This window comes from Dama dama, chromosome 3, assembly GCF_033118175.1.
Source record: "Dama dama isolate Ldn47 chromosome 3, ASM3311817v1, whole genome shotgun sequence".
NCBI classification, from domain to species: Eukaryota; Metazoa; Chordata; class Mammalia; order Artiodactyla; family Cervidae; genus Dama; species Dama dama.
Window position 1 is genome coordinate 57692595 of NC_083683.1, and position 27297 is coordinate 57719891.

At 37.0% G+C, this 27297-nt stretch overlaps 1 protein-coding gene across 1 annotated transcript in view; it reads left to right on the plus strand.

Moving 5' to 3' along the window:
* Positions 1-27297, plus strand: part of CPNE8 (copine 8) — a 258489-nt gene that overhangs the window by 50122 nt on the left and 181070 nt on the right. The gene's annotated exons all lie outside the window — the stretch shown is intronic.

The window sequence follows — 27297 nt, forward strand, 5'->3', positions numbered from 1 at the left end:
GTTGGCAAAGTAATGTCTCTGCTTTTTAATATGCTGTCTAGGTTGGTCATAACTTTCCTTCCAAGGAGTAAGCATCTTTTAATTTCATGGCTGCAATCACCATCTGCAGGGATTTTGGAGCCCAGAAAAATAAAACCAGCCACCATTTCCACTGTTTCTCCATCTATTTGCCATGAAGTTGATAGGACCCGATGCCATGATCTTAGTTTTCTGAATGTTGAGCTTTAAGCCAAATTTTCACTCTCCTCTCTCACTTTCATCAAGAGGGAGACTCTATAGTTCTTCTTCACTTTCTGCCATAAGGGTGGTGTCATCTGCATATCTGAAGTTATTGATATTTCTCCCAGCAATCTGATTCCAGCTTGTGCTTCATCCAGCCCATCATTCCTCATGATGTACTCTGCATAGAAGTTAAATAAGCAGGGTGACAACATACAGCCTTGACGTACTCATTTTCCTATTTGGAACCAGTCTGTTGTTCCATGTCCAGCTCTAACTGTTGCTTCCCGACCTGCATACAGGTTTCTGAAGAGGCAGGTCAAGTGGTCTGGTAGTCCCATAACTTGAAGAATTTTCCACAGTTTATTGTGATCCACACAGTCAAAGGCTTTGGTATAGTCAACAAAGCAGAAATAGATGTTTTTCTGGAACTCTTGCTTTTTTCATAATCCAGTGGATGTTGGAAATTTGATTTCTGGTTCCTCTGCCTTTTCTAAAACCAGCTTGAACATTTAGAAATTCACCGTTCACGTATTGCTGAAGCCTGGCTTGGAGAATTTTAAGCATCACTTTACTAGCGTGTGAGATGAGTGCAACTGTGTGGTAGTTTGAGCATTCTTTGGCATTGCCTTTCTTTGGGATTGGAATGAAAACTGACCTTTTCCAGTCCTGTGGCCACTGCTGAGTTTTCCAAATTTGCTGGCATATTGAGTGTAGCACTTTCACAGCATCATCTTTCAGGATTTGAAATAGCTCAACTGGAATTCCATCACCTCCACTAGCTTTGTTCGTAGTGATGCTTCCTAAGGCCCACCTGACTTCACATTCCAGGATGTCTGGCTCTAGGTGAGTGATCATACCATCGTGATTATCTGGGTCATGAAGATCTTTTTTGTAATAATTAATACTTATTATTATTCTAATAATTACTCTCAGTATATTTGAAATTAGACAAGTAAAATAATATTGTAGATACTTGGTTAAATAATTTAAAATATCCATTTATCAATTTGACTTGTTTCTGTTTTGTGCCTATTATACAGCTGTTGTGTTGGAAAGAAATTTAAATAGATAGCATTTTTATCTCAAGAGCATATAGTATATTTGAAGAGCTTTACCAGCAATTTCAGTATGTCTGTAGCATCCATTTACTGATTTAGGTATCAATGTTGCTGCTGCTGCTAAGTCACTTCAGTCGTGTCTGACTCTGTGCGACCCCATAGACGGCAGCCCACCAGCCTCCCCCGTCCCTGGGATTCTCCAGGCAAGAACACTGGAGTGGGTTGCCATTTCCTTCTCCCAAGGCATGAAAGTGAAAAGTGAAAGTGAAGTCACTCGGTCGTGTCCGACTCTTTGCAACCCCATGGACTGCAGTCTACCAGGCTCCTCTGTCCAAGGGATTCTCCAGGCAAGAGTACTGGAGTGGGTTGCCATTGCCTTCTCCATAGGTATCAATACTATGTCAGTAATATAGTGGTCATGTTTTGATTTGAATTTAGATGTATCCTGGAAAATTATGTATTAACTAGCCACATGATTTTATTTTCTGTGATGAATTACTTTTATATAATAAGGAGAAAAAAAGAAAAAATGATCTTAAAATATGTGGAGACAAATGCTTCAAATAAAGTTGTAAAATTACTTAAAATTAATCTGTAGTTGAAATCTGCAAATTAAAAATTATATCTTACACTATTGCAATTACCTGCATATCTTCAATAAATTCTAATGATTATGAGTTATTCAAGTAATTGATCTATTAAAACTAAAATGTTATTTCAGTGAATAATAATTTTGGAGCTAGAAATGATGAAGTGACATAGATTTTAAAAATATGGAAACTCTTAGTGGCGAATGGAAATAGCAAAATAATATCTCTAAAGATGCACACATATTTGGTTTTGAGAGTTTCTGAAAATGTTAGGATTAACTTCTTTGAGTTAAATTTGAGTCATCTATAGGTCATGTATTTTGTGAATTCTTTTAAACATTTAAAATTATAGAGTTGGTTCCCAATTCCCTAGGTTAGTGTGTAATGAAGCAACCTGAAGTTGTTTATAACACACTTTGTGAGTGTACTTTAGAGGCAAAATCTACTGCCAAATGCTAATTACTGAATTTTGACATTGCCTCTGTTCTGCACCATTCTGTTGACATTGAGCTGTTTTAATATTTATTCATGTCCATGCTGAATAATATATGTATAATATGTAAGCACACACATGTTCAGATAGGATTAGAAACTTATTCATAGCTCACCTTAAGTGTTACTTTACCCATTAGTCTTTTCTAACCTTCACAACTAGAATTTCATCCTTTCACCTTTATGAAATACCATAACTTAAATAACTTCCTTTTGGTCCTTGTCACCTTCTACTTTATATCATTCAACAAATATCAAAGACTTCTTTTGAACTTATTTTCCCTTATGTCTTCACTTCACTTCTTAATTCAGCACTGTTTAAAGGTCAAGCTTCTCTGCTACAGCATTTAGGATACAGTTTTTGTTCTTAGAAGATGCTCAGTTAAGATTTGTTAAAAGGATGAATTTGAGGATACCTTCAAATATGGGCTAACACTTAACAACTGTCCTTTCAGAAATTATGAGTTGCAAGAATCGTCTGTAGATAATTTTGTACCAGTGTTACATTTGTCAGGTGAGAACATTTATGTCGCATGCTAAATATGTTATAAGAGCCCAGTGCTTATTCTGATGCTTTTTGTCATAACTACATATTCAGGAATTTGAATTATAGCATCTATTGAAAAACATGCTTTTTACATCTTAAAGCTTAGGCTTGAAACCTCATTTCATTCTATCTTTTTATTCTATGAAAATTATAGAGGGAATCATCTGAAGTTATTGATATAGGAAAGAGGAAATTCCCCACAGTCTTTAGGCAATCACGTGTTGCTAAACTGTTGAGGGTCCTGCATCTTTACTGACACTGTCTTCACTATTGGATTCATGCTGTAGAGCAACTGAATATTTTTGTTTTGTTTGCTTTTACTTTCTGATTCATAAAAGAGATTTTAATTACAATATACTGCAGAGCATTCAGTCTATTGATACTATATTCCTGTAGTAGATATTTGAAGGTTTCTTAATGTATGTATCATGTCTCTCTTACTGTGATTGAGGGGGTCTTAACAGAAGAGAATTGATGAGAAGTTGTGTGGCATGTGGTTGAAAGAATTTCATAAAAACAATTTTCTATGGAAGGTATAGTCAATTTTAAGGCATTACTGTTTTAGCTTCTTTTTCCCCAAGAAAAGGAAACGCAAAAAGGCAAAACGGTTGTCTGAAAAGGCCTTACAGATAGCTGAGAAAATAAGAGAAGTGAAAGACAAAGGAGAAAAGGAAAGATATACCCATCTGAATGTAGGGTTCCAAACAATAGCAAGGAGAGATGAAAAAGATTTTCCTAAGTGATCAATGCAAAGAAATAGAGGAAAACAATAGAATGGTAATGACCAGAGATTTCTTGAATAAAATTAGAAATACCAAGGGAACATTTCATGCAAAGATGGGTACAATAAAGGACAGAAATGGTATGGACCTTACAGAAGCAGAAGAGATTAAGAAGAGGTGGCAAGAATACACAGAAAAACTATGCAAAAAAGGTCATAATGACCCAGATAACCACAATGGTGTGATCATTCACTTGGAGTCAGACATCATAGATTGTGAAATCAAGTGGGCCTTAAAAAGCACTATTAATGAACAAAGCTAGTGTAGGTGATAGACTTCCAGGTGAGCTGTTTCAAATCTTAAAAGATGATGCTATTAAAGTGCTGCACTTAATATGCCAGCAAATTTGGCAAACTCAGCAGTGGCCACAGGACTGGAAAAGGTCAATTTTCATTCCAGTCCCAAAGAAGGGTAATGCCAAACAATGTTAAAACTACTGCACAACTGCACTAATTTCATATGTTAGCAAAGTAATGCTCAAAATCTCTCAAGCTTGGCATCAGTATTATGTGAACGAAGAACTTCTAGATGTACAAGCTGGATTTAGAAAAGGCAGAGGAACCTGTGATCAAATTGCTAACATCTATTGGATCATAGAAAAAGCAAGAGAATTTCAGAAAAACATCTGCTTCTGCTTTATTGACTAGGCTAAAGGCTTTGACTGTGTGGATCACAACAAACTGGAAAATTCTTAAAGTGGTGGTCATACCAGACCACCTTACCTTCCTCCTTTGAAACCTGTGTACTGATCAAGAAACAACAGTTAGAACGAGCAATAGTTAGTCCGGTGTAGAGCAACAGACTGGTTACAAATTGGGAAAGGAATATGTCAAGCCTGTATATTGTGACCCTGCTTATTTAACTTATATGCAGAGTACATCATGTAAATGGTGGGCTGATTGAAGCACAGGCTGGAATCAAGATTACCAGGAGGAATATCAATAACCTCAGATATGCAGATGACACCACCCTAATGGCAAAAAGCGAAGAGAAACTAAAGAACATCTTAATAAAAGGGAAAGAGGAGAGTGAAAAAGCTGGCTTAAAATTCAGCATTCAAACAACTAAGTTCATGGTATCTGGCCCCATCACTTCATGGTAACCAGATGGGGAAAAAATGGAAACAGTGGCACACTTTATTTTCTTCAGCTCCAAAATCACTGCAGATGGTGATTGCAGCTATATAGTCAAAAGATACTTGCTACTTGGAAGAAAAACTTTGAGAAACCTAGACAGTGTATTAAAAAGCAGAGACATTCCTTTGCTGACAGTGGTCCATATAGTCAAAGCTATCAGCTTTCTAGTAGTCATGTACAGATGTGAGAGCTGGACAGTGAAAAAGGATGAGTGCCAAATAATTGATGCCTTGGAACTGCAGTACTGGAGAAGACTCTTGAGAGTCCCTTGGACTGCAAGGAGATCAAACCAGTCAATCCTAAAGCAAATCAACTCTAAATAGTCATTGGAAGGGCTGATGCTGAAGGTGAAGCTCCAATACTTTAGCCACCTGATACCAAGAGCCAACTCATTGGAAAAGACCCTAATTCTAGGAAAGATTGAAGTGGATGGCAGAGGACAAGATGGTTGGATGGCATCACTGACTCAATGGACATGAGTTAAACAAACTCCAGGAAATAGTGGACAGGAAGCCTGGCATGCTGCAGTCCATGGGGTGACAAAGGAGTCGTACATGACTGAGTGACGAACGACAGCAACAATTGTTTTAGCAATGTGTGTACCTAAAAAAAATACCATATTATACTCCTTTGAATTCCTAACATCAGCTGTACCAGTTTTGCAAACAGAAATGCAGATTAGTCTTGAAATTTTTCTGCTTCGAAAGGGACGCAAAGTTGTTTTTACAAATATTTCTGGTTAGAAAGAATCAGAAGTTTCATCTTAATGTAATTTTTTCATGTTTAGGAAATGAATTTGAAGTTTGTTAGCTCTGGTAGATCAGCTGGTAAAAAATCCACCTGCAATACAGGAGATCCTGGTTTGATTCCTGGGTCAGGAAGATCCCTGGGGAAGGGATAGACTACACACTCCAGCATTCTTGGGCTTCCCTGGTGGTGGCTCAGACGGTAAAGAATCTGCCTGCACTAGGGGAGACCTGGGTTCCATCTCTGGGCTGGTACGCTCCCTTGGAGGAGGGCATGGCAACCCACCTCAGTATTCTTGCCTGGAGGAGTCCCCACGGACAGAAGAGCCTGGTGGGCTGCAGTCCATGGGGACCCAAAGAATCAGACATGATTGAGTGACTAAGACAGCACAGCTCTATCAGTATTTTATATCCAACTGAACAAGAATCATGCTTTCAACTGAACTTTTCTGATTGTTAGCTGAAAATCAAATCTAGAATAATTTTCTTCTCTTGAACTATTTCTTTTTGACCACCTTTTATTTTTTATCTTTCCAGCTTTGTTGAGAAGTAATTGATATAGAACAGTGTGTGAGTTTAAGGTGTAATGATTTTATATATATGCATATATATTCTTTTTTGTGTTTGATGAGAACTTTAAAAATCTACTCTCTTAGCAACTTTCAGAAATACAGCATGGTATTGTATCATCACTATGATGTATATTACATCCCAGGAACTTATTTATATTTGTATTATAACTGGAAGATTTTACCCTTTGACCAGCTTCACTCATTTCTCCTACCTGCTGATCCCTGGCATCCATCAATCAGTTGTTTCTGTGACTTTGATTTTCTTAGATTCCACATATAAGTGAGATCATACAATTTTTCCCTCTGTTCGTCTTTTTTCACTGGCCTAATACCCTCAAGATTTATCCACATTGTTGCAAATAGCATAATTTCCTACTTTTTAATGGCTGTATTCCTGTTCTAATTTTAGTATATATTTTAATTGAAATAAAACACCCAGGTGAAGGGTATACATCATATAAAGCAAAGTAAAAGTAAAGTAGCTCAGTCGTGTCCGACTCTTTGCGACCCCACAGACTGTAGCCTACCAGGCTCCTCTGTCCACGGAATTTTCCAGGGAAGAGTACTGGAGTGGGTTACCATTTCCTTCTCCAGGATATATCAGATAGCACCCTGAATTTGTTAGATGCAAATACATCACGTAACCACCCTCATATGAAGAGTAGAATATCACTAGCATTCAGGAATTCTGACTGTGCCCTTCCTTCCTCCCAGATTAAACCTGAATCCTAACTTCTAGCACTGTAAAATAGTTTTGCATATTTTTAAGCCTCAAGTAAATAAAATCATGTATTTATATATTTATTCATGTCTAGTTTGTGTCTCTCAGAATTATGTCTATGGAATCTATCCATGCATGTGGCAAAGTTTTTTATGTTTGTGGCTGTATGATTTTCTATTTTTTGAATATATCCCAATTTATTTATCCATTCTACTCTGGACAGATTTTTGGATTGTCACCAGTTGCTGAATATTATGATTATGATAATATTATATTATGATTATGATTGGAATATTACAATACATGTGTTTTAGATCTTATCATTGTAATTTGGTATTGTCTGTACATGTAGGAGTAAAATTTTTGAGCCACAGGGTATGTGTATTTTCATCTTCAGTAAATACTGATTAATTGTTTTCCAGAATTTTTCACACACCATTCTCACTGTACTATGTCTTTGTTGGTACTTTGTATTGTTAATTAAAAAAATATATTTCCATTTGGATATTAACTTCCTGATAATTCTGAGCACACTTTGGTAGCCCTAATAGCCATTTGGTTACCCCCTTATGAAGTGTATGTTCAGGTGTTTTCCTTATTTTCTTGCTTCTTTCCTTATTATGTCTTGCAAATATCTTTTCCTCTGTAGTAGCATGACTTTTTTACTCTTTGGACTATATATTTTGTTGAACAGAGGTTCGTAACTTTAATTTAGGTGGTAATAGTAATTTATTCTTTTCTGATCTCTTTTGTTCTGTTTGAGGAATATTTGTTACTTGAAGCCCATGATGATGTTTCCAGTGTTATATTCTATAAGTTTTATTGTTTTAACTTTTATACTTAGATCTATGATTCCTCTGGGATTAATTTTTGTGTATGATTTGAGGTAAGATTTACTTTGATTCAGGGGCATTTGTTGAAGATATTTTCTTTCTTTATTGCACAAGCTTATGTCCTTTGACATTAATGAAGTGACTAAATATGTGAGGACATTGTTTAGGATTCTGTTTATGTTTGTCCTATGCTATCTTAAGAAGTAGTTGTATGTATTTTGTAGTTATTTTCTGTTTTGTTTTTTTCAGGATTTTCTAGGTCAGAGGTCAAGATATAAGGAACAAGATACAAATAGGGACCGGGGTAAATATTTTAGACTAGGTTTCCCCTATGTTCTCTGGGGCTATTGTAGCATAAATGTACCATAGACAATATATGAATGGTTAATTAGGGCTATGCCCCAATGAACCTTAATTTACAAATGGGTGGAAGGCCAGATTTGACTTACAGGAAAATGGTTTTCTGAACACATAAGATATTCTTGGCTTTTTCCATCACCATAAAAGTTTTAGAATTTGTCAGTTTATACACGCACATGCATAAACGCATATACACACATGGGTGTACACACACACAAGCTTGAGATTTGAGTTTGTATTATAGATTATTAATAATTTCAGAGAACTGAAGTATGTAAAATAGCATGCCTTGTAACTCATGAATATGGTATTGCTTTATTTATTTAAATTTTCTTTAGTTTTTCTGAATAATATTTTATAGTTTTTGTGGGAGGGTCTTGTACATCTTTATTGTATATTGTATTTGTTTCTAGTGATCAGATATTTTTGATGCTTAAGTAACTTGTCATTTCTTATTTTTGTTTATTATTGTGGCATGTAAAATATTATTTGATTTTTTGAATAATTGAGGTCACCTTGCTTAACTTGCTAATAGTAATTTGTGAATTAAAAAAATTTTATTCATACACTCTTGTAATCTATACCTAATGTCTTATTTTTTTCCTTTCTAATCATGATGTTTATTGTACTGACAACTACCTCTGCACAGTGTTGAATTAAAGCAGAGGTAGGATTCATTCTTGTCTTGTTCCTGACACTAAGGGTAAAATTTTCATATATTTGCATCTATGAGATGTTCATATGATTTTTCTTTAGTTTGTAAAAGTAGTTAATTACATGCCTCATTTTCAGTATTAAAACAAATATATTTCAGGAATAGTCCAACAGATTCATGATGTATTGGAGTGAAGACTAACATTTTCCAGTCCTATGGCCACTGCTGAATTTTCCAAATTTGCTGACATATTGAGTGCAGCACTTTAACAGCACCATCTTCTAGAACTTGAAATAGCTCAGCTGGAACTCCATCACCTCCACTAGCTTCGTTTGTAGTGATGCTTCCTAAGGCCCACCTGACTTCAGACTTCAGGATGTCTGGCTCTAGATGAGTGAACGCAACATCATGGTTATCTGGGTCATTATGTTCTTTTTTGTATAGTCCTTCTGTGTATTCTTGCCACCTCTTCTTAATATCTTCTGCTTCTGTTAGGTCCATTCTGATTTGTCCTTTATGGACACATCTTTGCATGAAATATTCCCTTGGTATCTCTAATTTTCTTGAAGAGATCTCTAGTCTTTCCCATTCTACTTTTTTCCCTCTATTTCTTTGCATTGATCACTGAGGTAGGCTTTCTTACGTCTCCTTGCTATTCTTTGGAACTCTGCATTCAGTTGGGTATATCTTTGCCTTTAGTGTCTAGTCTTTTCTCAGCTATTTGTAAGACCTCTTCAGACAACATTGGGTCTTAAATTATTCCAAATTTGCCCAGTGGGAACACCTTAAAGCTAGCTTTGGTGTCTGTTAAAAGTTACCCTGTCATTCTTTTAGCTTGTCCTTATTTCCTGAGAAAAGATGTTCAGGGTTTTTATTCTTTTCTGGAAATGCTTCTTGCCTTAAATTCTACTTTGCTTATTAAGTGAATAATTAAAACTGTTTGCATTTGTGTAATGTTTATATCATTTATCTTACCTCATGGATTTGCTTTTGACTTTCTCATGTTTTATATTTGGCATGTATCTCAAAAACAGTAGATAGTTTGGCTTAAATATAAATTTAAATTCGTAATCTTTGTCATTTACTGGGAGTGTTTAGATCATTTATAATTATATCTGCTAAACCATCATTTTACTATTTATTTTTTATTTTATTCACATATCTTAAATTCTTTATCTTTCTTTTCTTTCCTCCTGTGGATTTGAATATTATATCATCTGTCCTCCTTTCTTCGTATCTATCTATCTATCTCTATATATTTCCCATTATTACATTGTTAGTTTTACTTTCTTTAACTATTATCTTAATAGCTGCCCTAAAGATTTCAACATACATAATGGATATTTTAAAATCTGTTATAAACTAGTTTTGTAACAAATTCTCAGAAAGTTCTTGGTCCTCAAAATGTTTTAACTCATTATCTCAACTCCTATTCTCTTATCATTGTTAGTTTTGTACATAATATGAACACACAAGGCATTTTAGTATTTTTTTTTATCATTGATAGATTTTAAGATTTTACATATATTTCCCTGTGTTTCCTATCAGGTACGCTTCATTTCTTCATTTATTTGTATGTTTCCTTCAAGGACCATTTTTCATCCTGTATGAAGAAATACCCTTAAAATATCTGTTTGTACAATTTTGCAGGTAGACTATCAGTGAATTTTCTTAATTGTTTTTAAGTGATGAAATCATTATTTTGTTGTTTTTTTTTTTTCTCTTTTTCAGTGTTAAAAATAGAGAAAACAAGACCAAAAATAGAAAACACAATGGACTATCATAAGGCAAACGTCTTTGTAACCATTAGCAAGGTCAAAAATGCACCTTTACCAGCCACCCAGAATTTCCTTCCATGTGCCCCTCCTAATCAGAGCACTCAGTTTTCAAAGGATAATGACATGTGTGTTCATGCATGCACCTTTATTGCTTTATCATCCAAGTGTGTACCCTTTGACATTATAATTTAGTTTTGCATGCTTAAAAGGAATTGGCATGCATTTTCTTTTTGTTTTAACCTATGGCTTTCCTTCTATCCTTTAGTTTTCCTTGCAGTTTTTCTTTTAGAGAGTTCAGACCATTTTACCTGTAGTATCATAGTCAGGATCTTACTGACCATATGCTTATGGTTCAGTGCATCATGTTTTTCTGTTCTTTGTATATCTTCAATTTGACAAACTGACTCAAAAGGGTGATCAGACACAGGCTCAGTTCTTCTAGCAAATCTGTTGTTGGTGGTGTGAACGTTCATTAGGAGGCACTTTTTTTTGCTCTTAGTATCCTTTGATGTTTATTACCTAAATAATCAGGAATTTTCACTTGCTAGTTGGAATTATCCTGTTTTATATCAACATTGTCAAATCATATTGCCATTGCATACTCTCATTTAAACCTAATTAAACCTTAGTTCTGTAAGTAATTCTCACCACTAATTGTACTTAGAATGATTTGACTTATGATTTTATGATTTTTTACACCAATGTTATTCTGTATCCAGTAGAAACTGTTACTTAGAACTTTGAATTTTGAACTCTTCTTGAGCTGGAAATGCTGTCTTCTCATGCTGAGCATGAGATCAAAAGAAAGCAGGAGTAGCAATATTCATATCAGACAAAATAGACTTTAAAATAAAGGCAAAGAGACAAAGAGGAACATTAAATAATGATCAAGGGATCATTCCAAGAAGAAGACATAAAAGTTATAAATATATATACACTCAACATAGGAGCACCTCAATACATATGGCAAATGCTAACAGTTATAAAAGGTGAAATATGGAGTGACACAGTAATAGTGGGGGAATTTAACATCACTTTCCACCAAAAGACAGATCATGTGGACAGAAAGTTAACAAGTAAACAGTAGCCTTAAATTACATATTGCAGCAGATGGACCTAATTGATATCTATGGGACGTTCCATCCAAAAGCAGTAGAAATATACATTTTTTTTCCCTCAAATGCACAGGGAAGATTCGCCAGGATAGAACAGATCTTGGATTATAAATCATATCTTGATAAATTTAAGAATACCAAAATTGTATCAAGTACCTTTTCTGACCACAGTGACATAAGATTAGATATCAACTACATGAAAGAAAACTGTAAAAAACACAGACAACTGCAGGCTAAACCATATGCTTCTAAATAACCAAGAAATTATAAAAAAATCAAAGAGGAAATTAAAAAATACCTAGAAATGAATGACAGCAAAACACAACTCAAAACATGTGGGATGCAGTAAAAACAATGCAAAGAGGGAAGGTTATGGCAATACAAGTCCACCTCAAAGAAATGAGAAAAATCTCAAACAAAAAACCTAATCTTATACATAAAACAACTAAAAAAGAACAGCAACAAAAAACAAAGTTACTAGAAGGAAAGTTATCATAAAGATCAGAGCAGAAATAAATGAAAAAAAAAAATGAAGGAAACAATAGCAACAGTCACTAAAACTAAAAACTGGTTCTTTGTGAAGACAAAACTGAGAAACCATTACCAGATTAATAAAAAAAAAAAAAAGCAACTCATATACAACTCAATATCAGAAAACAAACATCTCAATCAAAAAATGGGCATAAGACCTGAGCATACCTTTATCTAAAGAAGACATAGAGATGTCCAATAAACACGTGAAAAGATGCTCAACATTGCTCATTACTAGAGATATGCAAATCAAAACTATATTGAGGTCAGAATGGCCATCATCAAAAAATGTACAAACAATAAATGCTGAAGAGGATGTGGGGGAAAAAGGGATTCCCCTTGCACTGTTAGTGGGAATGTAAATTGATACAGTGAAAGAGTATTTATAGAGAACAGTATGGAGATTCTTTAAAATCTAGGAATAAATCTACCATATACCCCAACAATCCCACTATTCTACATATAACCTGAGAAAACCACAATTCAAAAAGACATATATAGCCAATATTCAGAACAACTTTATTTTCAATAGCCAGGACATTGAAGCAACCTAGATATCCATCAGCAGTTGAATGGATAAAGATTTTACATATATGCAAGGGAATACTTCTCAACCATAATAGGAATGAATTTGAGTCGGTTGCTAGTGAGGTGGATGAACCTAGAGCCTACTATACAGAGTGAAGTAAGTGAGAAAGATAATAGAAAATATTGCATATTAACACATGTATATGGGATCTAGGAAAATGGTACTGATTTTGTTGAGAAGGGATGGAGACTCAGACACAGAGAACAGACTTGTGGACACAGCAGCAGGAGGAGGTGGGATGAATTGAGAAAGTAGCATTGACATATATACACTGTTATGTGTATCATAGATAGCTAGTAGGAAGCTGCTATGTAATACAGGGAGCCTAATCTGGTACTCTTGTGATGACCTAGATGGAAGGGATTTGAGAGAGGGGAAGCTCAGGGAGGAGGGGATTTATATATAATTATGACTGATATGTATTGTTGTATGGCAGAAACCAACACAACATTTTAAAGTGGTTTTTCTCCAGTTAAAAAGAAAGTTAATATTTGTCTCACATAAAGGAAAATGTCACGGATATCAACCCATATTTCCCAATAAAGTCTTCCTGAATAAATTTAGTCCTTTTTTTTTTAATCTTCACATGATAAAACTTGTCACTAATCACAGAATTAATAGCCAGCAATGACATGGTTAAAGTAGTTCCTTAAATTATTGTTATTTTTGTAATTATGATTTAATATTAAATGTTTTAATTAAGGTGTAAAATGACTGTAATCTAATTTTTAAAATTGACAGAGTTTAGTCTTGTCTATATTTTATGTGTGTTAATTACAGAAATATAATCAAGGTGTTTTTTTTATGGTAATGGATTTATGTTCATCCTAAAAATAAAGGATCCCCCCCAAAATGAATGAAATCCCCTTATATGAACTACTCTGTCTTAACCAAGAATATTGGAAGTCAATTTACTTCTCTTTGTGGTGTGTGTGTTTGTGAGTACATCTATAACCATCTCATTCATATATAATGATATAAGATCTAGACAAAATCTTCAAATTTTCTATGTGTCTTATAACTAAGTGAATTTGAAATCATTGATTTGGAAAAAATAAATCTTATATAATGAGTTATATGACAGTACTGTTATCTTTTACCCTCAGATGAAAAGATCCATGGATTCTATGGTAATCCCATTGTTTAACTCCCAGTAGGAGTTTTTTACCAATGTAAATCTGTAATTTTGGTTGTTTGTGTGTGTGTGTGTATGTGAGCATGTGCATGTGCGAGCCAATGCACTTGCCCATACTTACACTTGGCATCCTTTATGCAGGTTAAATATGTATCTTCCTAAACTGAAACTTTTTTTTTAACCTAAGTTTATCTTAATATTATGTCTGCAATATTCAGTTTGTCTAATCTTCTTGTCTAATCTCTGGAGACTGTCCTCTGTATATCATGGCTACTCAGGTTTAGTTCTAATTTAATAACTGATATAAAGAATGTGCTGTAGTCCACACGAGCTCTTTTTCTCCATGGCTTTCATTTAGACAAATGAAATGATGTGAGATAGAATGATTGTTCTGCCTTCCACCATATAGTAAATCTTCATGAACATTTTTCTCATAACAGAGTTCATTTGCTTGGTGCAATCAATAGATGAATGTTCTTTCAAGTATAGCTCTTGTGGAGCGGTTTAACAATTAGTTGATTTAAAAATCAGGACTATTTCCATTCTGTTATTTTCAGCAAGATTTGTTCCTACATGGAAAAAACAGGTATTTATCCAATTAGCTCAAGTATAAAACAAAGGAAAACTTCAATGACATGATTGTGAATTGTATTTTATTTTTTTGTGTAAAGTTTTACAACAAAGTGTTTTGATTTCTAGTAAAATTAACAGTTTACATACTTTTTCAAATAACTTAAAACTTTCACATTTGTGGAGAAAAAAACTTTTTTTTCTAACAGTTTTCTATTTATGAGATAAGGAAATTTAATGCTATATAATTATGTTAAAACATTCTCCTGTCCACGTATTTATATATGTTCCTTATGCCAGAGATTATTGTAATCAGGTGTGTAGGTACTTCTAAAAATTCAGTATTGTTGATATTCAGAAAAAGAGGTTTTAGGATACTGGTTGCAATTTTTTTAAAAGTAGTTATTTCTGGGTATATACAATTAATAAATATTAATAATTCTCTTTCCTCAAAATTGTAACTTTTTGTGGCCTGCACAGAATAATATGCAACTGTGCATTTTCCAACAAATTAGAAAAATTTTGTTTTGTGATTTAAGGTATCAGCTAAGATCTAAACTTGAGTTTGAGCAGACTTCAAGAGATAGTGAAGGACAGGGAAGCCTGGTATGCTGTGGTCCATAGGGGTTGCAAAGAGTCAGACATGACTTAGCAACTAGACAAAAACAACAACAACAACACAAATTTTATTTAAGTCAAGAAGATTAATCACTTGGTTGATAGTTAATAATTCCACGCTCTGGGTAAAAATTAACATTTTTTCTGTGAGATGAACTGTCGTAATTTATCTATAAGTTTCTTATTATGCCAGTTTGCACTTTTTATGAGGAAGCTTCTGTAAACCTCTTATCCTTATTCCTTAGAGGGCAGAGAGAATGAAAACCATAATCACAGAAAACTAACCAAACTGATCGCATGGATCACAGCCATGTCTAATTCAAATGAAACTATGAGCTATGCCATGTAGGGCCACCCAAGACGGATGGGTCAGGCTGGAGAGTTCTGACAAAATGCGGTCCACTTGAGAAGGGAATGGCAAACCACTTCAGTATTCTTCCCCCATGAACAGTATGAAAAGGCAGAAAGATATCACCCTGAAAGATGAATTCCCCAGGTTGGTAGGTGCCCAGTATATACTGGGAAAGAGTGGAGAAATAATTCCAGAAAGAATGAAGAGATAGAACCAAAGTGAAAACAATGCCCAGTTGTGGATGTGATTGGAGATGGAAGTAAAGTCCGATGTGGTAAAGAACAATACTGCATAGGAAAATGGAATGTTAGGTCCATGGATCAAGGTAAATTGGAAGTGGTCAGACAGGAGATGGCAAGAGTGAACATTGACATTTTAGGAATCAGTGAATTAAAATGGACTGGATTGGGTGAATTTAATTTGGATGACCATTACATCCACTACTGTGGACAAGAATCATTTAGAAGAGAAGGAGTAGCACTCATAGTAAACAAAAGAGTTCAAAATCCAGTACTTGGGTGCAGCCTCAAAAATGACAGAATGATCTCTGTTTGTTTCCAAGGCAAACCATTCAATACCACAGTAATCCACGTCTATGCCCCAACTACTAATGCCAAAGAAGCTGAAGTCAAATGGTTCCATGATAACCTATAATATCTTCTAGATCTAACATAAAAAAAAAAAAATAATGTTCTTTTCATCAGCAGAGACTGGAATGCAAAAGTAGGTAGTCAAAAGATACCTGGAGTAACAGGCAAATTTGGCCATAGAGTATAGAATGAAGCAGGGCAAAGGCTAACAGAGTTTTGCCAAGAGAACACATAGTCATAGCAAATCCTGTTTTCAAAAACACAAGAGAAGACTCTACACATGGACATCACCGGATGGTCAATATAAAATCAGATTGATTATATTCTTTGCAGCCAAAAATGGAAAAGCTCTATACATTCAGCAAAAACAAGACCAGGATCTGACTGTGGTTCAGATTACGAACTCCTTATTGCCAAATTCAGACCTAAATTGAAGAAAACAGGGAAAACCACTAGGCCATTCAGGTATGACCTAAATCAAATCCCTTACAATTATACAGTGAAAGTGACAAACAGATGCATGGGATTAGATCTGATAGACAGATTACCTGAAGAACTATGGACAGAAGTTCATGACATTGTACAGGAGGTGGTGATCAAAACCATCCCCAAGAAGAAAAAATGCAAAAAGGCAAAATGGTTGTCTGAGGAGGCCTTACAAATAGCTGAGAAAAGAAGAGAAGTGAAAGGCAAGGGAGAAAAAGGAGAGATTTATACATCTGATGAGGAATTCTGAAGAATAGAAAGGAAAGTAAAGAAAGCCTTGCTAAGTAAACAATGCAATGAAATAGAGGAAACAACAGAATGGGAAAGACTAGAGATCTCTTCAAGAAAATTAGAGATACCAAGGAAAAATTTCATGCAAAGACAGGCACAATAAAGGATAGAAATGTTATGGATCTAACAGAAGCAGAAGATAATAAGAAGAGGTGGCAAGAATACACAGAACTATACAAAAAAGATCATAATGACCCAGATAACCATGATTGGGTGATCACTCAATTAGAGCCAGACATCCTGGAATGTGAGGTCAAGTGGGCCTTAGGAAGCATCACCATGAACAAATCTAGTGGAGATGATGATATTCCACCTGAACTATTTCTAATCCTAAAAAAATATGATCTGAGATTGCTGCACTCAATATGCCGGCAAATGTGGAAAACTCCGCATTGGCCACAGGACTGTAAAAATTCAGTTTTCATTCCAATCCCAAAGAATGTTCAAACTACTGCACAGTTGCACTCATCTCACACACTATCAAAGTAATGCTCAAAATTCTCTAAGCTGGCTTCAACAGTATGTGAACTGAGAACTTCCAGATGTTTAAGCTGGATTTAGAAAAGGCAGAGAAACCAGAGATCAAATTGCCAACATACATTAGATCATAGAAAAAGCAAGAGAATTAAAAAAAAAAAAAAAAAAACCATCTATTTCTGCTTTATTGACTACACAAAAGCCTCAGACTGTGCGGTCACAGCAAACTGGAAAATTCTTCAGTTCAGTTCAGTCACTCAGTCGTGTCTGACTCTTTGCGACCCCCGAAGACTGAAGCACGCCAGCTTCCCTTCCATCATCAACTCCCGGAGCGTGCTCATATTCATATCCATCGAGTCAGTAATGCCATCCAACCATCTCTTTCTCTGTCATCCCCTTCCCCTCCCATCTGCAATCTCTCCCAGCAGCAGGGTCTTTTCCAATGAGTCAGTTTTTTGCATCAGGTGGCCAAAGTATTGGAGTTTCAGCCTTAGAATCAGTTCTTCCAATGAATATTGAGTACTGATTTCCTTTAGGGTGGACTGGTTGGATCTTCTTGCAGTCCAAGGAACTCTCAAGAATCCTTTCCAACATAACAGTTCAAATGCATGAACTCTTTGGCACTCAGCTTTCTTTATAGTCCAACTATCCCATCCATGCATAACTACTGGAAAAACCATTGCCTTGACTAGATGGACCTTTGTTGGTTAAGTAATGTCTTTTCTTCTTACTATGCTGTATAGATTGGTCATAACTTTTCTTCCAATGAGCAATTGTCTTTTAATTTTATGGTTGCAGTCACCATTTGCAGTGATTATGGAGCCCCCCAAATAAAGTCTGTCACTATTTCCACTATTCCCCCATCTATTTGCCATGAAGTGATGGGACCGAATGCCATGATCTTAGTTTTCTGAATGTTGAGTTTTAAGCCAGTTTTTTCACTTTCCTCTTTCACTTTCATCAAGATGCTCTTTAGCTCTTCTTCGCTTGTGCCATAAGGGTGGTGTCATAATTTTCCACAGTTTGCTGTGATCCACACAGTCAAAGTCTTTGGCATACTCAATAAAGGAGAAGTAGATGTTTTCTTGGAACTCTCTTGCTTTTTTGATGATGCAACGGATATTGGCATTTTGGTATCTAGTTCCTCTGCCTTTTTAAAATCCAGATTGAACATCTGAAGTTCATGGTTCATGAACTGTTGAAGCCTGGCTTGAAGAATTTTAAGCATTACTGTGCTAGCATGTGAGATGAGTGCAATTGTGCAGTAGTTTGAGCATTCTTTTGGCATTGCCTTTCTTTGGGATTGTATTGGAAAATTCTTCAAGACATGGGAATACCAGACTACCTTTCTTCTTCCTGAGAAATCTGTATGAAGCTCAAGAAGCAACAGTTAGAACAGCACATAGAACAATGGACTGGTTCCAAATTGAGAAAGGAGTATGTCAAGGCTGTGTATTGTCACCCTGCTTATTTAACTTATATGCAGAGTACATCATGCAAAATGCTGGGCTGGATGAAGCACAAGCTGGAATCAAGAATCCCAGGACAAATACCGGTAACCTAAGATATGCCAATGACACCACCCTATGTCAGAAAGCACTGGGATGGTTGCTGTGTTATAAAATAAATATTTCAGTTTAAATGTTACTTGTGAGGACCCCATAAGAATACAACATGTATAAGTCAACAAGAGAGTTTATGCATGAGTCTTTGTTGTTGTTGTTCAGCCACCATGCCGTGTCTGACTCTTTGTGACCCCGTGGACTGCAGCATGCCAGGCTTCCCTGTCCTTCACCACCTCTTGGAGCTTGCCCAAGTTCATGTCCCGTGAATCTGTGATTCCATCCAACCATCTCACCCTCTGTCACCCTCTTCTCTTTCTGCCTTCAATCTTTCCCAGCATCACAGTCTTTTCTAATGAGTCTGTTGTTCACATAAGGTGGCCAAAGTATTGGAGCTTCAGCTTCAACATCAGTTCTAAGAAAGAGTATTCAGGGTTGCTTTCCTTTAGGATTAACTGGTTTGATCTCCTTGCTTTCCAAGAGATTCTCAAGTCTTTTCCAGAATCACAGTTCGAAAGCATCAGTTCTTCAGTGCTCTGCCTTCTTTGGCTTCCCTGATAGTGCAGTTGGTAAAGAATCCACCTGCAATGCAGGAGACCCCAGTTTGATTACTGGGTTGAGAGGATCCACTGGAGAAGGGATAGGCTACCCACTCCAGTATTCTTGTCCTTCCCTTGTGACTCAGCTGGTAAAAAATCTGCTTGTACTGAGGGAAACCTGGGTTTGATCCCTGGGTTGGGAAGATCCCCTGGAGAAGGGAAAGGCTATCCACTCCAGTATTCTGGCCTGGAGAATTCCAGGGACTATTATATAGTACATGGGGTCACGAAGAATTGGACATGCCTGAGTGACTTTCACTTCACTGCCTTCTTTATTTTCCAGCTGTCACATCTGTACATGACTATTGGAAAGACCATAGATTTGACTATATGGACCTTCATCAGCAAAGTGATGTCTCTGCTTTTAAACACAGTGTCTAGGCTTGTCAAAGTTTTCCTGCCAAGAAGCAGTCTTCTAATTTCCTGGCTGCAAGTCACCATCCACATTGATTTTAAAGCCCAGAAAGAGGAAATTGGTCACTGCTTCCACTATTTCCCCTTCTTTTTGCCATGAAGTGATGGGACCAGATGACATGATCTTAGTTGTTTTTTTTTTTTTTAATATTGAGTTTTTTTTTTTTTAATTGTAGTGGTTTTTGCCATACATTGACATGCCTCAGCCATGGATTTACTTGTATTCCCCATCCCGATCCCCCCTCCCACCTCCCTCTCCACCCGATCCCTCTGGGTCTTCCCAGTGCACCAGCCCTGAGCACTTGTCTCATGCATCCAACCTGGGCTGGTGATCTGTTTCACCCTTGATAGTATACTTGTTTCAATGCTATTCTCTCCGAACATCCCACCTTCGCCTTCTCCCACAGAGTCCCAAAGTCTGTTCTGTACATCTGTGTCTCTTTTTCTCTTTTGCATATACGGTTATCGTTACCACCTAAGCCAGCTTTTTCACTCTTCTTCTTCATCTTTTTAAAGAGGTTCTTTAGTTCCTCTTTGCTTTCTGCCTTTAGAGTGGTATCATCTGCAGGTCTGAGGTTGTTGATATTTCTCCCTACAATCTTGATTCCAGCTTCTGCTTCATCCAGCCTGGCATTTTTGTATGATGTGCTCTGCATATAAGTTATAGAAACAAAGTGACAATAAACAGCCTTGTCATGCTCCTGTCTTAGTCCTGAGCCGGTCAGTAGTTCCACACAGGGTTCTAACTGTTGCTTATTTAATGGCATACAAGTTTCTCAGGAAGAGAGGTGAGATCGTCTGATATTCCCATCTCTTTAAGAGTTTTCCACAGTTTGTCATGATCCACACGGTCAAAGGCTTTAGTGTAGTCAGTGAATCAGAGGTAGATATTTTTCTGGAGTTCCCTTGCTTTGTATGATCCAGAAAATGTTAGCAATTTGCTCTCTAGTTTCTCTGCTTTTTCTAAACCCAGCTTGAACATCTGGAAGTTCTCAGTTCATGTAATGCTGAAGCCTAGCTTGGAGGATTTTGAGCATAACCTTAGTAGCCTTGGAGATGAATACAATTGTCCAGTGGTTTGGACATTCTTTAGTACTGCCCTTCTTGGGAATTGGGATGAAGATTGAACTTTTCCACTCCCGTGGTCACTGTGGAGTTTTCCAAATTTGCTAACATATTGATTGCAGTGCTTTGATAGCATCATCTTTTAAAATTTTAAATAGCTCAGCTGGAGTTCCATCACCTCCACCAGCTTTATTGGCAGCAGTGCTTCCTCACACCCACTTGACTTTACACTCCAGAATGTCTGGCTCTGAGTGAGGGAGCACCATTGTGGTTATCCGGGTCATTAAGATCCTTTTTGTACAGTTCTTCTGTGTAACCTTTCCATCCCTTCTTGATTTCTTCTGCTTCTATGAGGTCTTTACTGTTTCTGTCTTTTATTGTGCCCATCTTTGCATGAAATATTCCTTTGATTTTTCCAATTTGCTTGAAGATATTACTAGTCTTACAGTTTCTTTAGATTTTCTCTGTTTCTTTGCATAGTTCATTGAAGAAGGCATTGTCTCCCCTTGCTATTCTGTGGAACTCCTCATTTAGTGAGTGTACCTTTCCCTTTCTCCCTTGCTTTTTGCTTCTCTTCTTTCTTCCACTCTTTGTAAAGACAACTAGTTTGCCTTCTTTGTCAGACAACCACTTTGTCTTCTTGCATTTCTTTTTCTTTGGGATGGTGTTGTTCGCTGCCTCCTCTACAATATGATGGACCTCTGTCCTTAGTTCTTCAGGCACTCTGTTTACTGGATCTAATCCCTTGATTCTATTCATCACCTCCACTGTATATTTATGGGGGGTTTTATTTAAGTCATATCTGACTGGCCTAGTGGTTTTCCTTGCTTTCTTTAGTTTAAGCCTGATTTTTGCTGTGATGATGATCTGACCCACAGTCAGCTCCAGGTCTTGTTTCTGCTGACTGTATACAGCTTCTCCACCTTTGTCTACAAAGAATGTAATCAATCTGATTTCGGTGTGGCCATTTGGTGAAATCCATGTGTAAAGTCATCTCTTGTATTGTTGAAAAATAATGTTTGCTATGACCAGCATGTTCTTGTGGCAGAATTCTGTTAGCTTTTGCCCAGGTTCATGTTGTACTTTGAGTCCAAACTTGCCTGTTACTCCAGGAATATCTTGACTTCCTACTTTTGCCTTCCAATCCCCTATGATGAATAGGACATGGTTTTTTTTTGCTATTAGTTCTAGGAGATCTTCTAGGTCTTCATAGAACTTATCAACTTCAGCTTCTAAATCCATGGTTGGAGCATAGAGTTGCATTACTGTGATGTTGAATGGGTTGCTCTGGAAACGAACTGAGATCATTGTCATTTTTAAGGTTGCATGCAAGTACTGCATTTCAGACTCTTTAGTTGATTATGAGGGCTAATCCATTTCTTCTAAGGTATTCTTGCCCACAATAGTAGATATAATAGTCATCTGAATTAAATTCACCTATTCCCATCTATTTTAGTTCACTGATTCCTGATATATCGATGTTTATTCACTCTTGCCATCTCCTGCTTAACCACGTCCAATTTACCTTGATTCATGATCCTAACATTCCAAGTTCCTATGGAATATTCTTCTTTTCAGCATTGGATTTTACTTTCATCACTAAGCACATCGACAACTGAGGGTCATTTCTGCTTTGGCCTTGCCACTTCATTCTTTCTGGAACTATTAGTTGTTGTTCTCCACTCTTTCCCAGCAGCATATTGGAGACCTTCCAACCTGGGGGACTCATCTTTCAGTGTCATATCTTTTTGCCCTTTTATACAGTTCATGAAGTTCTCATGGTTAGTATACTGGGGTGGTTTGCCATTCCCTCCTTCAATGGATCACATTTTGTCAGAACTCCCTGCTATAACGCATCCGTCTTTACTTAGAGGCAAATCTGAGGTGATGATATACATTTGGAATTTATCATCATGTAGATGAGATTTAAAGCCAAAGAACAGATTAAATAATCTAATAGAAGAGTAAAGATAAACAGATGAAGAAAGAGATTGCATATCTGAGAATCTAAGAAGAGAAAAATGGGGAAATGTGGTGTCAAAAAATCAGAAGAGGCTGCTTCAAAAAGGAGGAAATGGGCAATTCTGTTCAATGCTACTGAGTAGTCTGATATAATGAAAGCTGAAATGTAACACTTAATTTAGCAATATGAAGGTCACTGGTGACATTGTTAAAAGCAATATCAGGGCTATGTGTCAGGAGGCATATTAGATATTCATATTTAATAGATGCTTAGATAAATTTTAATGGCTTCATGTTAATCTTCTGTTGAGATAGCAGAGTATATTCCGCCACCCATACTGCTGAAAAGTCATTGTCCCTTAAGACAAACTTGTTTTAGTGGCTCAGAGGCCCTTCTTCCAGGTATTCAAGCTGAATTTAGAAAAGGCACAGGAACCAGAGATCAAATTGCCAACATCCATTGGATCATCGAAAAAAGCAAGAGAGTCCCAGGAAAATTTCTGCTTTATTGACTACGCCAAAGCTTTTGACTGTGTGGATCACAACAAACTGTGGAAAATTCTGAAAGAGATGGGCATACCACACCACCTTACCTGCCTCCTGAGAAATTTGTATGCAGGTCAAGAGCAACAGTTAGAACCAGACATAGAGCAACAGACTGGTTCCAAATTGGGAAAGGACTATGTCAAGGCTGTATATTGTCACCCTTTTTATGTAACTTATATGCATAAACTTATATAAGTTTAACTTATATAACTTAACTTTCATCATGTGAAATGCTGGGCTGGATGTAGCACAAACTGGAATCAAGATTGCTGGGAGAAATATCAATAACCTCAGATATGCAGATGATACCACCCTAATGGCAGAAAGCGAAGAGAAACTGAAGAGCTCTTGATGAAAGTGAAAGAGAGTGAAAAATTTGGCTTAAAACTGAACATTCGAAAACCTAAGATCATGGCATCTGTCTCATCACTTCATGGCGAATAGATGGGGAAACAATGGAAACAGTGACAGACTTTATTTTCTTGGGCTTCAAAATCACTGCAGAAGGTGACTGCAGCCATGAAATTAAAAGATGATTGTTCTGTGGAAGAAAAGCTATGACCAACTTAGACAGGATATTAAAAAGCAGAAGCAGAGACTTGACTTTGGCAACAAAAGTCTGTCTAGTCCAAGCTATGGTTTTTCCAGCAGTCACGTATGGATGTGAGAGTTGGACCATAAAGAAAGCTGAGCGCTGAAGAATTGATGGTTTTGAACTGTGGTGTTGAAGAAGACACGAGAATCCCTTGGACTGCAAGCAGATGAAACCAGTCAATCCTAAAGGAAACCAGTTCTGAATATTCATTGGAAGGACTGATGCTGAAATTGAAGCTCCAATACTTTCGCCACCTGATGCAAAGAACTGTCTCATTGGAAAAGACCCTGATGCTGGGAAAGATTGAAGGCGGGGGGAGAAGGGGATGACAGAGGAAGAGATGGTTGGATGGCATTACCAACTTGATGGACATGAGTTTGAGTAAACTCTGGGAGTTGATGATGGACAGAATAGCCTGGCGTGCTGTGGTCAATGGGTCAGAAAGAGTCAGGCACAACTGAGTGACTGAACTGAACTGAGGCCCTAGTTGCTGGCTTACATGCAATTCAGTAAACCTTACCATGAGAATTCCACTCTATCTTCTTCCTTCTGAGTGAGGGTTTGCGTTAAAATCCACAAGAGGGATTGGAGTGCTGAGGAATATGGGCACTGGGCGAGTTTCTCTTTGAGAGTGTTTACATTTGCTCATTTGATACGTTTTGCTTTGGTCTGAGAACCATTTTGCCTCCTGGCAGGACAAAGGCTGGGAGGGCTCTGATTCTCTCTGATTCAGATTTTTACTTCTTGATCTCTGCACTGCTTTTGTTGGGTTGCCCTGGGTTATTTGCTACATGTCCTTATTCCCATTTATTTAAAATTAAAGACCAAGGATAGGCTTATTTTTGAAACTTCCCAGGGCCTAATATATTCTATGCTGAAATAGAGAAGAGTCCTAGAAAGAATGAAAGTAGATTTTGTAACCAAAGTGAGTTAGGTTGGGACACTATACATCAATTGTCTCATCTTTAAACAAGAATACTAATACCTACCTTGTGGAGTTATGATAAAGATTTAAAGTAATGCATGAAAAGTGCTTAGAACAAGGTAAGTGAAAGTGTTAGTTTCTCAACTGTGTCTGACTCTTTGTGACCCCATGGACCATAGTCTGTCAATGGGAATTCCAGGCAAGAAAACTGGAAGGGGTTGCTGTGTGGAGAGAGCAAATTAGCCCAGATGGCTGTTCAGGCTCACCCACCTCACCTTTTGTAAATACCATGTAAGAGCTGAGGTCGTTTGTAGCACCGCACATGGGCAACATGGGGTACTGGCTTGGTCAGAGGCTACTTTGTGCAGTAGGGATAGAAGAGCTCCACCTAGAAAGCAGCGGGCACTACTGCTGCATCATCACAGCTGTGTCCGTTGGGTCAGCCACGAGAAGAGAGAATATAGCGTGTCTACTGCTACAGCTGCTGCATCAGCCAGGAGTGAGCACTGTTACGGCCTCTGCGCCAGCCAGGAGAGAGGTTTGCGTTGTGTCAGGTTGTGCTATGGCTGCTGCTTTGTCTGCTGTGTCAGCCAGGAGAGAATAAATGTGTCTGCAGTTCCTACCTCTCCTCAAGGCTTCTTCCAGCCTTTTATTTCGTGCCTTGCCTGCCATGGCCTTAGCAAACAGTACAGACAGTGTGAACAGCAAGACAGTTGGCACCGTGAGTAGCATTAGCAATGCACTTGCCATTCCAGTATCCAGGGGATCTTCCCAAACCAGGGATCGAACCCACGTCTCTTACATCTCTCACCCTGGTAGGCAGATTACCGTCTGAGCCGCCAGGGAAGAACAAAGTAAAGTACTCAGTAAGTGGTGACTGTAATTACTATTATTGTTCAGATAAATGTGTAATATTTTTGAAATGTTGAATTAGTTACCGGGGTTATGATTTGCCTTTATGATTTTGGTCCAAGATATAAAACATTGCCCAATGTGTAAGCTTCTGCAATCTAGTTCTTTTTTGGATAGTTAGTAATAGCCATAATGAATCTTCATTATCAATATTTTCTATCACAGTTTTATTATCACAATTTATGTGATAAACTCATGACCTTTACTTTATGGTGGGTTAATAATTTTCTTGCTGTTTAGCCACTAAGTTGTGCTGGATTCTCTTGTGATCCTATGGACTGTAGCCTACCAGGGTCTTCCATCCATGGGATTTCCCAGACAGTGTTTTACTGGAGTGGGTTGCCATTTTCTTCTTCAGGGGATTGAATCTGGGATTCAGTCTTCTCCCTAATAAAAAGTTTTTCTTTGAACTTTAGTAAGTTAGTTGCCTGATAAGAGAGCATGCATAGTGTTTTCATGGGGTTCTCAAGACGAGAATAAATGACTCATTGGGAAAGACCCTGTTGCTGGGAAAGATTGAAGGCAGGAGGAGAAGGGGATGACAGAGGATGAGATGGTTGGATGGCATCACTGACTGGATGGATATGACTTTGAGCAAGCTTCGGGAATTGATGATGGACAGGGAAGTCTCGTGTGCTGCAGTCCATGGGGTCGCAAAGTTTCGGACATGACTGAGCCACTTAACTGAACTGAAGTGAACTGATAATATTGTTCAGAACTAAAGGTTAAGATTCCCTCTTTAGAATTCCATGTCAGTAGAAGGGGAAGAAGGAAAGCCAAATACAAAAAAAGAGATATGAGATTTGTATTTTTGATCATCTTTGAAAGCAGTGCAGATGACCTTCCTTCACATTGCAAGGAAAGAGTACTAGATATGGAGTTTTGTTTATTGGTTTCCACTTCCCCTAAGATGGAAAAGCTTATTTTTTTTAAGCAAAAATAATACAGTAGCTTAAAAACATGCAAGAATCATAGGTCTCATTTTGACTGTCTAGATACTTTAAGAATTAAAAGAGAAGGAAACAAACAAAAAATGACTGAAGTGTGTAATATAAGAAAGTTCTTCCCAGAACATAGCTAAGAAACTATCCTATGTAGAGGACAGCTTGATTATGAACTGAATATGAGCACATATTCTTATAACTGTGCCCTCCAGTTATAAGAATATGCATTGGTTGGCTTAGTTATGCGCTAGGTTAAGAATATTTGTGATAAACTAAAGGTAGAAATAACTTCTTTTGAATGGAAAAGGATATGGCTTTCAAGCGGGGAGAAAAGTGGAGGAAGTATTACAGTTGTTATGTGAATTGTCAGAAGCTGCTTTTCTAATGAATTTGTATGAACTCCCTGAGTTTGAATTTGTTTGAATTCCCTGAGTGTTGAAGAGGGATGATTTGATCTTTAAAACCTTTTCTGAAGGGCTTTATCAAGCATTTGAATATTTATTGTGTTTTCAAGGAAATATATTAAT